Source organism: Phyllobates terribilis, unplaced genomic scaffold (genome assembly GCF_046119375.1).
Source record: "Phyllobates terribilis strain yellow unplaced genomic scaffold, ASM4611937v1 Scaffold_11__3_contigs__length_659146591, whole genome shotgun sequence".
Classification (NCBI taxonomy): domain Eukaryota; kingdom Metazoa; phylum Chordata; class Amphibia; order Anura; family Dendrobatidae; genus Phyllobates; species Phyllobates terribilis.
Window position 1 is genome coordinate 620,104,234 of NW_027362771.1, and position 15,507 is coordinate 620,119,740.

At 46.2% G+C, this 15,507-nt stretch overlaps 1 long non-coding RNA gene across 1 annotated transcript in view; it reads right to left on the minus strand.

Annotated features, from left to right (window-relative positions):
• The window catches only part of LOC141165425 (uncharacterized), a 49,847-nt gene extending 38,522 nt beyond the window's left edge, over window positions 1-11,325 (minus strand). Inside the window, exon 1 of the long non-coding RNA XR_012251158.1 lies at window positions 11,271-11,325. This is a non-coding gene — a long non-coding RNA (uncharacterized lncRNA). The remainder of the gene's footprint in view (window positions 1-11,270) is intronic.
• Between the last annotated feature and the right edge of the window lie 4,182 nt (window positions 11,326-15,507).

Genomic DNA, 15,507 nt, shown 5'->3' on the forward strand with positions numbered 1-15,507 from the left:
AAAATATTTGGGCTTCTAGCAGTGTGTGGGACTTGGTCTATTAGTCCATCTATACTGACCTCCATCAGGTAGCAAATTAAAAATATTTTTTTTCTTCATCTAACTCTGAAAAAATATTTGGGCTTCTAGCAGTGTGTGGGACTTGGTCTATTAGTCCATCTATACTGACCTCCATCAGGTTGCAAATTGAATATAATTTTTTTCTGCATCTAGCTCTGAAAAAATATTTGGGCTTCTAGCAGTGTGTGGGACTTGGTCTATTAGTCCATCTATACTGACCTCCATCAGGTTGCAAATTGAATATAATTTTTTTCTGCATCTAACCCAGCCAATAGTTCTGTCCTAATACCACAGTTTGGCCACTCAGCTCTGCTCGGTTCCCATCCATTGTTTTTTTGTGCAAACAACTCCAGAGTTGTTAATTAGTTAACCACCAAAATGAGTGGAAAAAGGCCTGCTGCTGGTGGAAAGGGGAATAGGCGTGTTGGGAAGGGGAAAAAAGGTTTTGTCCGTGGGGTAGGTGTTAAAGCAACAGTAACATCTGCAGTAGAAAGACCATCTTCCAGCAAAACTAAAATGTCTACTTCTTTTAGAGGACAATGTGATAAGATCCCTTTCTTACGGCCACGCCAATCGCTACAAATTCCAGATGAGGCACAAAAACAGCAGGTGCTTCAATGGATATCAAGTGCTCCTTTAAGTGGGCTCTCCTCCACATCAACTTCAACATCACAAATACTCCAGTCCTCAAAGGTGTCACCCCAATCGCACTTGCTTCCTCACAGCTCCCAAATCTCCAGCTGCCCGTCTGAATATGAGGTAGAACAGATGGTTGAGTCTGCAGAGCTGTTTACTCATACTATAGCCTGGGCATCAGCGCTTCAGTGAATCCAGACGAGGAAATGATCTGCACTGATGCCCAGAATCTTTATGAGTCGGATCCAGGACCAGACGCTGAAGATTCTGACCATAATGTACACCCTCATTCCCAAACTGTAACTCCTGTTGGTGGAGACAATGAGGAAGACGATGATGAGACTCAAATACCTGATTGGAGTGACAACTTTAGTTTTTTGTTAGGGCAGGAAGAGATTGGCTCTGAGGACGACGGGTGTGATAACGCACAGGGTGATGATGATGAGGTTGGAGATCCCACTTACTGTCAACCCACAGTCAGCCAAGAGATGAGGTCAGCAAAGGAGGTGGAGGAGAATGCTAGTGACGACGAGGTCAGGTTGCGCCTTCCTGGACAGAGATGTAGTACTGGAAGCACGTCAACAACTGCATCCTCAAACACAATTCTGCCTCTTACCACGAGTCGTGGTGGCTCTTCAGGTCGCATGGGTGCTAAGCCTTGCATAGCCTGGGCATTTTTTCAGATGGATAAAGATGACCCAACTCGTGTTATCTGTAACATTTGTCAGCAAAAGCTAAGTAGAGGCCAAAAAATACATAGTTTGAGTACTTCATGCATGAACCGGCACTTGGACATGAAGCATAAGTTGCAGTGGGAAGCTCACTGTGCTACAATGCGGCCTAGCCGGCCGGGCCAACCGCCGTCTGCCATATCTTGTGCATCCGCGGCCTCTTCATCCTCTGTGACTGGGGGGACAGCAGTCACACCTGTTTTGGGATGCAGACCTGCCACCTCTTTACCCGCAACAGCCAGCGTGATTGGCAGGTCATCATTTTCTTTGAAGGTGGTAACACCAGCTGGTGTTGAGCGCTGTCCGACATCGATAGCACCACCTTTGGATCAAGGCAACCTAACATGTCCCCCTGCATCTTCCTCACAGACCGTCAGTTTGCCGGGGACACCCTTATCAACCCCGTCTAAGCACAATAGCCAGCCCTCGGTCCCTCAGATGTGGACAAGTAAAAGACCATTTCCTCCTAGCCATGACAAAGCTAAGAGGTTGAATTTCACCATCTGCAAGCTCTTGGCTACAGAAATGCTGCCTTTCCGCCTGGTGGACACAGAGGAACTTTCCCTTTGCCTGGCCCTCACAGGGTATCAAATACTTAGGAATTCCTATTCATAGAGACCTCTCCCATCTATGTTATCTTAATTTTGGGCCCTTTATTGAACAATTCCATACAGACCACGGTTGGCAAGTTAGAACTGTAAGATTCACTACGTGAACCACTGGTGTTTTGTGGAAAAGCACATGTACACTGCGTTCCAAATTATTATGCAAAAAGTGTTTAGGAGTGATAAGGGAAGAATTTGTTTGTTTGTCAGTTAAACTCATTGATGGTGATGTGTGTCAGGGCTCTTTATATCACTGTAAGCAATTGCAGACACCTGTGCTAATTAGTTTGGCAGGTGTGTCCAATGAAAGGCAAGACTACTTAAGAAGGCTCTCTCACATTATTAAGCAGCCTACATTTTCTGCCAAAATGGGAAAGAAAAAGGATGTGTCGGCTGCTGAGAAGCAACAAATTGTGGAGTGTTTAGGTCAAGGCATGACTACAATCAACATTGTGCGATGATCAGGATGAAGTGTCTTGGCAATCAAGAAGTATGTAGCTGATTCACAGTACACACGTGTGCGTGCTGATAAGGGCAAATTGAGGAATCTTTCCTACAGGCAATTACGTCAGGTTGAAAGAGCAGCGGCAAAAAAAGCCTTGTCATAGCAGCAGACAAGTTTTTGAAGCTGCTTGTGCCTCCAACGTCCCCCGAACAACAAGATGCAGGGTCCTTCAGAGGTTTGCAGCTGTGCATACGCCATCCTGTCGACCTCCTCTATCCACTTCACACAAGCAGGAACGGCTCCAGTGGGCCAAACATTACATGAAGACTGATTTCAAAACTGTTTTGTTCACGGATGAGTGCCGTGCAGCGCTCGATGGTCCAGATGGATGGAGTGGAGGATGGCTGGTTGATGGACACCCCACGCAAACACGGCTACAGCGCCAACAAGGAGGAGGTGGAGTAATGTTTTGGGCTGGAATCATGGGGAGAGAGATTGTCGGCCCCTTTAGGATCCCTGAAGGCGCTAAAGATGAACTCCATAATGTATGTGGATTTTCTCAAACAGCACTTCCTGCCATGGTTCAAGAAGAAGAACCGTGTATTTCACAGCAAGATCATTTTTCTGCATGATAATGCACCATCTCATGCTGCACATAAAACATCTGCATCTCTGGCTGATATGGGCATAAAAGGGGACAAACTTATGGTGTGACCCCCATGCTCCCCTGACCTCTACCCCATTCAGAACCTTTGGAGCATCATTAAAAGGAGTGTCTATGATGGCGGGAGGCAGTTCACATCTAAGCAACAGCTCTGGGAGGGTATTCTGTCCTCATGCAAAACAATTGAAGCAGAAACCATCCAAAACCTGACAAATTCAATGGACGAGAGAGTTCAGAAGCTCCTTTCGAACAAGGGGTCCTATGTGAAAATGTAACATCACCTAGAATAAAGTTTTGAGTTGAAAACTGTTTGATTTCAGTTTCAAACAACCTGCTAATGCTTATAATTTCAAAAATGACCATTTTTTTGGTCTTTATTAAAATGAAAAGGTTGATCGAAAAGTTTGGGGGATCTATGAGTGTGGCAACCCAGTAGTCATGATTACTTCGAATTCTGACAATATGAGGGTCATGCTGCAGGTAGTGCAGCAAGAAGGCACTTATGTGTCTTACGCATCTCTGAGCCCCAAAATTATTTTCCGGGCTAGATGCAGCTAAAAATTATTTTTAATTTTAAATCTGGTGGAGCTTATTATAGATGGCCTAATAGGATCAGTGCTGCACACTGCTACAAAGCCCAAATTATTTTCAGTCAAGATACAGATAAACATGATTAGTAATTTGAAAGCTTAAAACGGTTGGTAGGGTGATTTTAACCAATCATCAAGCTTTTACTCTCCCCAGGATGACACAGGGGTAGAAAAGTCGTTTCGGATCCATGATTTGTTCATCTTTATGAACGCGAGTCTGTCTACATTATCAGTGGAGAGCCGCGTGCGCTTATCTGTCAGCACACCACCAGCAGCGCTGAACACACGTTCAGACAGAACGCTGGCTGCGGGGCATGACAAGATCTCCAAGGCGTAAGTGGCTAGCTCCGGCCATTTATCCAGATTGGAAGCCCAAAAAGAGCAAGGGTCCAGTGACACAGTCGTGGCTTCAATGTTTACTTGGAGATACTCCTGTACCATCGTCTCTAGGCGTTGACTATGTGTCAGACTTCTTGTCTCCTGTGGCCTTGCAAAGGATGGGCTAAAAAAGTGGTGAAATGATTCCGCAAAATTGATGTTACCAGCAGATACTGTGGTTCTGTTACGGTTTGAGTGCTGAACACTTGACGGTCCCACGGTTGGCAAGTTGGAACTGTGAGATTCACTACGTGCACCACTGGTGTTTTCTGGAAAAGCACATGTAAGATTCTGCAACAGTCTCTGCTGATACTCCTGCATGCGTGCATCCCTTTCTATGGCAGGAATAATTTCGGCAAATTTACTTTTGTACCGGGGATCTAACAGTGTGGCAACCCAGTAGTCAGGATTATTTCTAATTCTCACAATTCGAGGGTCATGTTGCAGGTAGTGCAGCAAGAAGGCACTCCTGTGTGTTGCGCATCCAGGAGCACAAAGTCCCTGTTGTGTTGGTGGCGAGGTAACAGTCATGCTTCCTTCCTCTGTCCTCTCCCCCCAACCTCGCACAACAGAAATGTGATCAAGGTCTCCCTCATCTGATGAGTCTTCCATCAGTTCGTCCTCCACTTCTTCCTGGGCTCCTGCACCTTCCTCACTAGTTTGGCTGCTACCATGCGCCCTGGTTAAACCATCTCCCCCACCCTCACATGCCTGCCGCCTTGGTGCTGCCGACCATCTGGACCTTGCAGATGTTAGCCCTTCCGCATACAACTCCTCCTCCTCTACTTCCTCCACCTCCTCTTGTGCCACCACCTGACTCCGAATTCTGTTTAACATGTGCTCCAGCATGTAAATCACCGGAATAGTCATGCTGATAATGGCATCATCAGCACTAAACATCTTCGTCGCCATTTCAAAACTGTGAAGAAGGGTGCATAGGTCCCTGATCTGAGACCACTCCTCCAGCGTGATTTGCCCCACCTCTGGTTCTCGTTGGCCCAGGCTATACATCAGAACGTATTGCACCAGGGCTTGTCGGTGCTGCCACAGTCGCTGCAACATGTGCAGAGTTGAATTGCACCGGGTAGGCACATCGCATTTTAGCCGGTGAAGTGGCAGGCCCAACGACTTCTGTAGAGATGTAAGTCGCTGAGCTGCGGGATGCGAACGGCGGAAGTGAGCACACAGCGACCGTGCCCTCTGCAGAAGGCCATCTAGTCTGGGATAGTGGGCTAAAAATTGCTGGACAACCAGGTTCAACACGTGAGCCATACAAGGCACGTGTGTGACATTGCCCCGGCGAAGGGCCGCACCCAGGTTTGCAGCATTGTCGCACACGGCCTTCCCTGGTTTCAGGTCCAGTGGAGACAGCCATTCATGAAATTGGTTCTCCAGAGCTGACCACAACTCCTCAGCTGTGTGACTCACATTTCCCAGACATTTCAAAGTAAAAACCGCCTGATGACGTTAAGCCCTACTGCCAGCATAGTACGGAGGTGTGCAGGATCCCTTCTGCGCAGTTAGAAAGCTTGTGGCATGACCAGACAGGCTTTGGGTGCAGGTGGAAGACCGAGAGGAGGTTGAGGAGGCAGAAGCAGTGGAGGAACTTTGACATAAAGAGGATTGACGCACAACTCGTGGGGACGGCAAGACTTGGACAGCAGCCCCTTGTCCTGCTGTCACCATAGTTACCCAGTGCCCAGTCAGCGACATGTAACGCCCCTGTCCATGCCTACTCGTCCAAGTGTCTGTGGTGAAATGCACCCTGTCACACACAGAGTTTCTCAAAGAAGCGGTGATGTTGTGTGCGACATGCTGGTGGAGCGCAGGCACACCTTTCTTTGAGAAGTAGTGCTGACTGGGCATCTGGTACTGGGGCACTTCGATGGACATAAGGTCTCGAAAATCCTCTGTGTCCACCAGGCGGAAAGGCAGCATTTCTGTAGCCAAGAGCTTGCAGATGGTGAAATTCAACATCTTAGCTTTCTCATGGCTAGGAGGAAATGGTCTTTTACTTGTCCACATCTGAGGGACCGAGGGCTGGCTATTGTGCTTAGACGGGGTTGATAAGGGTGTCCCCGGCAAACTGCTGGTCTGTGAGGAAGATGCAGGCGGACATGTTAGGTTGCCTTGATCCAAAGGTGGTGCTATCGATGTCGGACAGCGCTCAACACCAGCTGGTGTTACCACCTCCAAAGAAAATGATGACCTGCCAATCACGCTGGCTGTTGCGGGTAAAGAGGTGGCAGGTCTGCGCCCCAAAACAGGTGTGACTGCTGTCCCCCCAGTCACAGAGGATGAAGAGGCCACGGATGCACAAGATATGGCAGACGGTGGTTGGCCCGGCCGGCTAGGCCGCATTGTAGCACACTGAGCTTCCCACTGCAACTTATGCTTCATGTCCATGTGCCGGTTCATGCATGAAGTACTCAAACTATGTATTTTTTGGCCTCTACTTAGCTTTTGCTGACAAATGTTACAGATAACACGAGTTGGGTCATCTTTATCGATCTGAAAAAATGCCCAGGCTATGCAAGGCTTAGCACCCATGCGACCTGAAGAGCCACGACGACTTGTGGTGAGAGGCAGAGTTGTGTTTGAGGATGCAGTTGTTGACGTGCTTCCAGTACTTCGTCTCTGTCCAGGAAGGCGCAACCTGACCTCGTCGTCACTAGCATCTTCCTCCACCTCCTCTGCTGACCTCATCTCTTGGCTGACTGTGGGTTGACAGTAAGTGGGATCTCCAACCTCATCAATATCACCCTGTGTGTTATCACACCCGTCGTCCTCAGAGCCAACCTGTTCCTGCCCTGACAAAAAACTAAAGTTGTCGCTCCAATCAGGTATTTGAGTCTTATCATCGTCTTCCTCATTGTCTCCACCAACAGGAGTTACAGTTTGGGAATGAGGGTCTACATTATGGTCAGAACCTTCTGCGTCTGGTCCTGGATCCGACTCATAAAGATTCTGGGCATCAGTGCAGATCATTTCCTCGTCTGGATTCACAGAAGCGCTGGAGTCGACCTCTGATTCCCAGGCTATAGTATGAGTAAACAGCTCTGCAGACTCAACCATCTGTTCTACCTCATACTCAGACGGGCAGCTGGAGATTTGGGAGCTGTGAGGAAGCAAGTGCGATTTGGGTGACACCTTTGAGGACTGGAGTATTTGTGATGTTGAAGTTGATGTGGAGGAGAGCCCACTTAAAGGAGCACTTGATATCCGTTGAAGCACCTGCTGTTTTTGTGCCTCATCTGGAATTTGTAGCGATTGGCGTGGCCGTAAGAAAGGGATCTTATCACATTGTCTGCTAAAAGAAGTAGACATTTTAGTTTGGCTGGAAGATGGTCTTTCTTCTGCAGATGTTACTGTTGCTTTAACACCTACCCCACGGACACAACCTTTTTTCCCCTTCCCAACACGCCTATTTCCCTTTCCACCAGCAGCAGGCCTTTTTCCACTCATTTTGGTGGTTAACTAATTCACAACTCTGGAGTTGTTTGCACAAAAAAACAATGGATGGTAACCGAGCAGAGCTGAGTGGCCAAAATGTGGTATTAGGCCAAAACTATTGGCTGGGTTAGATGCAGAAAAAAATTATATTCAATTTGCAACCTGATGGAGGTCAGTATAGATGGACTAATACAACAAGTCCCACACACAGCTAGAAGCCCAATATTTTTTCAGAGGTAGATGCAGAAAAAAATATACTCAGTTTGCAACCTGATGGAGGTCAGTATATATGGACTAATACAACAAGTCCCACACACAGCTAGAAGCCCAATATTTTTTCAGAGGTAGATGCAGAAAAAAATATATTCAGTTTGCAACCTGATGGAGGTCAGTATAGATGGATTAATAGAACAAGTCCCACACACAGCTAGAAGCCCAATATTTTTTCAGAGGTAGATGCAGAAAAAAATATATTCAGTTTGCAACCTGATGGAGGTCAGTATAGATGGACTAATACAACAAGTCCCACACACAGCTAGAAGCCCAAATATTTTTTCAGAGGTACTGTAGATGCAGATAAAAATTATTTTTAATATGCAACCTGATGGAGGTCAGTATAGATGGACTAATAGAGAAAGTCCGACACACAGCTAGAAGGCCAAATATTTTTTCAGAGCTAGATGCAGAAAAAAATTATATTCAGTTTGCAACCTGATGGAGGTCAGTATAGATGGATTAATAGAACAAGTCCCACACACAGCTAGAAGCCCAATATTTTTTCAGAGGTAGATGCAGAAAAAAATATATTCAGTTTGCAACCTGATGGAGGTCAGTATTTTTGGACTAACAGAGAAAGTCCCACACACTACTAGAAGGCCAAATATTTTTTCAGAGCTAGATGCAGAAAAAAATTATATTCAGTTTGCAACCTGATGGAGGTCTGTATAGATGGATTAATAGAACAAGACCCACACACAGCTAGAAGCCCAATATTTTTTCAGAGGTAGATGCAGAAAAAAATATATTCAGTTTGCAACCTGATGGAGGTCAGTATAGATGGACTAATACAACAAGTCCCACACACAGCTAGAAGCCCAATATTTTTTCAGAGGTAGATGCAGAAAAAAATATATTCAGTTTGCAACCTGATGGAGGTCAGTATAGGTGGACTAATAGAACAAGTCCCACACACTGCTAAAAGGCCAAATATTTTTTCAGAGCTAGATGCAGAAAAAAATTAGATTCAGTTTGCAACCTGATGGATGTCAGTATAGATGGACTAATAGAATGATGCTATGCCCAAAAGATTTTACTTCACTAAGTGCAGTAAAAAAATTGGTATGCTATACACAGGTGGTATATCTTGCAACACAGATAGGCTACTCCACTGACTAACACACTCTGCAATAGGCCAAAAAGGATTAGCTTTGCTAGATTCAGCCAAATGCTGTGAAAAAACTTGCACAGCACTGGCACAGACCTGCCTGGCAAAAACTGATAGGAACTGATGTAACCTAGTCCTGAAAAGGACTCCATTTACAACTAGTCTTTACTCCCACAACCTATCTATTTAAGAGCACAGACCTGCCTGATAAAAGTCGTAGGAAATGCTGTAACCTAGTCCTTAAAAGGACTGCAATCACAACTATTCCCTACTCCCAAGCTATCTGTAGATTTGTGCGAAAATTGGCTTGAAATTAACAAGGTATAGCGCACACAGCAACAGCGGTGCCGTCTAACACGCAGCTGCAGCAGTGAGAAAATGGTGACGACGGGGAAAATGGCTTGGTCTTATAGGGCAAGGACATGTGACATACACTGCCAATGACACATGCCCTTGCTTGTGTGAAAAAAAGCACTTCGCTCCGTGTGTGCGCTGCTGATAGGCTGACAGATTGCACCTCCCCACTGTAAATGCGGTAAAGAGAAAAAAAAATGGAGATCTTCATTGTTCCTGCAGAGATCCATCCCCTGCCCCTCCCCCCACCCCGCTGTACACTCAAACTGCGTATTAACATTAATTTTCATCATTACTGAGAAAAAATCCAGTTATGATTTTGGTGCACGAACAGTTATCGAACATAACCTCGAACAGCCGAATTTTTCTCAAATTGTTCGTGTTCGCCGAACGGCTCGAACACCGCCCAAAACAGCTCGAATTTGAGATTGGCGAACAGTTCGAGTAGAACAACGCTCATCTCTATTGTTGATCAATAATAAAAATAATCCTCTAAAATACAACTTGCCTAATAATTCTGCACACAGTGTAGACCTGATGACGCTGTGAGGCCAGCCAATCACTGTAATGCCCACAACCAACATGGCTACCGCATTACAGTGCATGACAGGCAATCCCTGCATGTTCATTGGCTCTCTAAAGAGCACCAAACATGCAGGGAGGGGACCCAAGTTCCCGCCCGACAACCCGAAAATACTTGGCGAGCGCCGAGCATCTCGAACAGTGAGATGCTCGGGCGCGCACTGAGCAGTAGCGAGCATGCTCGCTCATCACTACTTTCTACTAATCTTTTTACTCTGAGGCCTGAGATGGGGGCAAGGGGGCATCTTCTGGAGGAAAGAAGGTTTAATCATAATCACAGACGCGGATTCTTTACTGTAAGAGCAGTGAGACTATGGAACTCTCTGCCGCATGATGTTGTACTGAGTGATTCACTAAAATTTAAGAAGGGCATGGATGCCTTTCTTGAAAAGTATAATATTACAGGTTATATATACTTGATTCCTAGATAGGGCATTGATCCAGGGAACTAGTCTGATTGTAGTATGGAGTCAGGAAGGAATTGTTTTCCCCAATGTGGAGCTTAGTGTTTGCCACATGGGTTTTTTTTTTGCCTTCCTCTGAATCAACATGTTAGGCTATGGGTTGTACTAGATGGACTTAGTCTTCCTTCAACTTTAAAATCTATGATACTAAATTACATAGTCTTCCATAAAGTATAATGGGCACCACATAGTCCTCCATACAGAATAATAGGTCCCACATAGTCCTCCATACAGAATAATGACCCCACATTGTGCTCCATAGAGTATAAGGCCCCATATAGTCCACCATACAGTATAATGGGCCTCAAATTGTGCTCCATGCAGTTTAATGGGCCCCACATTGTGCTCCATGCAGTATAATGGGCCCCACATTGTGCTCCATACAGTATAATGGGCTCCACATAGTACTCCATACAGTATAATGGGCCCCACATAGTCCTCCATACAGTATAATGGACCCCACATAGTCCTCCATACAGTGTAATGGGCCCCACATAGTCCTCCATACAGTATAATGGCTCCACATAGTACCCGATATTACAGACCAAATATAACCACCCTGAAAGCCATATTATGCCCACGGGCCAGAGTTTGACATGAGTGGCTTACAACAAAGAGTATAAAAAAATGCATATTAGAATAGTATCACTCAGCACATGCAACAAATAGTGCTAAATGCTGAATATAAAACGCATAGTGGCACAAAGTGCCCACAGAAATAGTGTCATGAAATGAGCACAACAAATCATTCCATAGAGTCCTTACCACAGTGCGATACAGCACCTACAAGAAATAGTGCCATAAGGTACATTTAACAAATCCAGTAAGGTATCACATCATAACTATAAGGGCTTGGCAACTACTTGCCATGTCCTTTTCATGTGAATGCTCTCCCTCAGATAAGCATTTCACTAAATACCTTACTTTGCCAATTTTTGCTGTTACCGTTGCTCCACTTCTGGTCACGTGATCTCCAACTGAGAATCTCCGGCTTCCTGTGATGTCAGATTCTCCCTCACTTCAGGGCTCTGGAAATGGACAGGTGATAGGAGCTTGCAGCACGTTTGGGTGGGGATACATTCAGCAGTCCTCACCCTGTGTCTGTTAATGCTGCCATTTCTCTCCTATCTGTTTGTAAAGAGCAGGGTGTATATATACTGTATATATGCACTCACTGCTGGATATCCTGTATAATGTGAATACATTCAGATCTTACTACCATAAATACTGCACATACCAGTGTCCCAAATCACAGAACTCCAAATGCAATGATGACTCACTGCTGCTGGAAAGAAATTATGGCTCTGCGCATCCTGTAATAGTATAACAATAACCAGTATAAAGCAAAGAATTACTGCGCTTCTAGTAAAATAAGGACAACTGCATAACAGTTAATGCCATCCACCAAAGACAACTGCTTATTAGGCAATGCCATACACCAAAAACTACTGCTGAACAGGAAATTCCATGCACAAAAGACAACTGCCTAATAGGCAATGCCATATATCAAAGACAACTGCCTAAAAGGCAATGACATACATGTGCCATTCTACTTATCACCTTTGACATTCAATATAAATATCTGGCAGGACAGCAACCTCTTCACACTTTCCCTTAAGAAAGCATATATGTGAAACGCGCGTCGAGGCAGCGTGGTGGACTCATCTATTCTCCCTCATCATGGGTAAGCAACATACCGCATATTAAGCAGCATGTGTCTTTTCAGGTCGAGGTTACATTGATCTTACATTTGAATTATTTTTCATAACGACTGTTCGTGTGATTTATGCTGGCAGTTGCTACGTGAATTTTTGGATATTGATGCTATCCATAGTATGTAAACCTGTAGCTCCTTTCTAGACCTGTATGTGCATAATTGACAGCACTTTTTAATAATTTGAAATAAAATGTTATTGTAATTACTTTATTAGTGGTTTGTGGCTATTCATCAGTTTTTTCTTTGGTTTCCATGAATTTATAGGAGTATTCCACCATGTGTCCACATTTGGTTCCTTATAAATAAATAGGGGGGCGTTTATACCTTTGTTCTCAGCCTGGATATGTAACATGTTCCTTCCAAATATCTGTATAGTGCTGCTGACACTGCCAGCAGACAGTCACACGTTTTCTGCTTGACCATTGTGTTCTATATCTATACTGCACCGCTGCGGCTGGGATGCTTAATTTTTCAAAGAAAAAAATTGTTGCTGATTAGTGTTGAGCCACCCCAGTAGTGTTCGAGTTTGGTTCGGTTCGTCGAACACCCATATGTTCGCCGAACTGTTCGTTGAACACCTTCGAACACCGTTAAAACCAATGACAAAAAATGGTGTCCAAAAGCTGAAAAACTGCTCAGAAAACACAACTAACACATGGAAAAGTGACAAGTACATATAGTCATGCGAAAAGAAAAGAGGTGGAGGAGTAAAAGGAGGGGGAGACACAGATATAGGCATGTCATGCCCTTCTTAAATCAAGAAAGGCTAGAGTAAAAATCTAAAATCAGCCTACCAACACCCAGACGTCATGACAAGAAAATTAAAAAAAGAAATATCTTTAGGTAGAATGGCGGTTCCATTCAGAACACTTTCCTTACAAGATGTAGTGGTATCCCCGTTGTGAGTTGTGCAAAAAACCGAACCTAATACATTCTGACTAATCCACCATTTGTCATATCCAAGGGGCAGGTCCGTAAATGACAACATTGACGCGGAACCAAGTATAGTAGTATATACTGTACATCCTTTGACAAGGCAATGAGGCAGATCAAGAAGTTGGGAAGGGTCACCCTAATGGCCAAAACAGACATTGATGCGGCCATCCGGTTACTTACTACCTGTGCATCTGAATAGTGTCCACCTATTGGGCTGCTTCTGGGAAGAAGCATACTATATAGATCGCTGTTTGCCCATGGGGTGCTCCAGATCCTGCTCAATATTTGAGGCGTTTAGTTGCTTCATCGAATGGGTTGTAATGGACGTTTCTAAGGGGGCACATATTATCCATTACCTCAACAACTTCTTATGCCTGGGCCCAAAAGATTTGCCACAGTGTGAATACACGCGTTAGTCCACCTGTGAGAAGGAGAGAGCTGGAGGGAGAGTGGACACAACAGAGCCGAGGGGTTAGATGGAGAACGGAAGAAGGAAAGAGGGCGAGGGAGGTAAGGGAGTACAGTAGAAGGCTGACCTGAGCTCCCCCACATTCCTGCTGGGCGGGGAACAGCCCTGGGAAGAAAAGCCGCTTGCGCATCCCTTTGAGGTTACGGGCGCGAGAGGTCAGAGGGACTACGCTGGAGTGTGAAGCCGACACGGCCAGTCCGTTCCTGCCCGTGCAACCTCCGTGTCGCCGGGTTTGTGCCAGAGCCGCGGTGGACCCTGACGGCCAGCCCCCCTCCCCCAATACTGGTGCCTGTCCAGTGGTGGATTGAGCCCCCCCACGGTGGGGGAGGAGTAACATCTGCAGAAGAAAGACCATCTTCCAGCCAAACTAAGATGTCTACTTCTTTTCGTGGACAATGTGATGCGATCCCTTTTTTACGGACACGCCCATTGCTACAAATTCCTGATGAGGCACAAAAACAGCAGGTGCTTCAATGGTTATCAAGTGCTCCTTCAAGTGGGCTCTCCTCCACCTCAACTTCAACATCACAAATACTCCAGTCCTCAGAGGTGTCACCCCAATCGCACTTGCTTCCTCACAGCTCCCAAGTCTCCAGCTGCCTGTTTGAGTATGGGGAAACACAGATGGTTGAGTCTGCACAGCTGTTTTCTCATACTATAGCCGAGGAAACAGAGGTCTGCTCCAGAGCTTCTGTGAATCCAGACGAAGAGATGATCTGCACTGATGCCCAGAATCTTTATGAGTCGGATCCAGGACCAGATGAAGAAGGGTTCTGAGCATAATGTAGACCCTCGTTGCCAAACTGTAACTCCTGTTGGTGGAGACAATGATGAAGACGATGATGAGACTCAAATACCTGATTGGAGCGACAACTTGACTTTTCGGTCAGGGCAGGAAGAGGTTGGCTCTGAGGACGACGGGTGTGAGAACACACAGGGTGATGATGACGAGGTTGGAGATGCCACTTACTGTCAACCCACAGTCAGCCAGTCGATGAGGTCAGGAGAGGAGGTGGAGGAGGATGTGACTAGCCCAGGGGATGGGGTTGACTCGGTACCCAGGCTTTTGCCTGGCCTTGGGGATGTCGCGGTGGTCAGCTCCCGGGCCCGTACCCTGGGGTCACTCTTTAAAAGGGTGGATAATTGTTAATTTTATAAGAGTTCGTGACGCCACCTGTGGTATCTGGTGAGAAGCACCAGCGCTGCAGCAGTCCAATGAGGCCGGTGATAAGGCAGCTTGATGGTTTAGCTCCCCACAGGTGGAGCTAGGCCTCAGAAAAGCGTATGCAGGGGGAATGCAGGACAGGCGAGACCCAGCTGGGTCAAAGCAAGAACGAGAACGGACACAGTAGTCACTTCAGTACCTTTTACTGGGGGAAATTCAGGCACATCTCAGAGCACAGTAGGGTGAAGGGTGCATATCAGGATCCTCCCCAATGAGCGGGTGTAGGGCCTCTTGTTTCTTGCCTCTGCGTAGTAAGTTTCTGACCTGTCTAGAGCTAGGCCTAACTTTGTCTCTGTCCTGCGCTGGCTGACCTTGTGGTAGGGACTTGTCTTGGAGTTCACGCTCCCTGTATGTGGGGCCTAAGCGTCTCCTGGCTCTGTTACATATCAGCACCTTAGCGATCCTGGGACTTCTAGTTCTCCAGGGATTCCCGTTATGCCTTATTGGGTCATAGAGATCCCGGTAAGCTCGGATCCGGTGTCCGGTAAATGCTTCGGGGTGAGCTGGTTAAGCTCCTCTGCCCCCTATGTACTAACTCTCCACTCGCCTTCGGTCTACTCGGGCCCTCACTAGGCTATACACACTAATGGCAGCTTGCAGCGCTTCACCGATCTTATGGCGCCGGCACACCTTAAGGTCTAACTGGGCTCCCTGAATCTAGCTAGCAGGAGCCTCGTGCACCACTGCTTTACTATTAACTGAGTTCTCTAGACTAGACTGAGCTCCACTGCAGACTGACCTCTCTTAGGCTTCTCTACTGCAGGAACTCTTCAGAGGAACTGAACTGCCTAGCTCCACCTTCCCTATTTATATC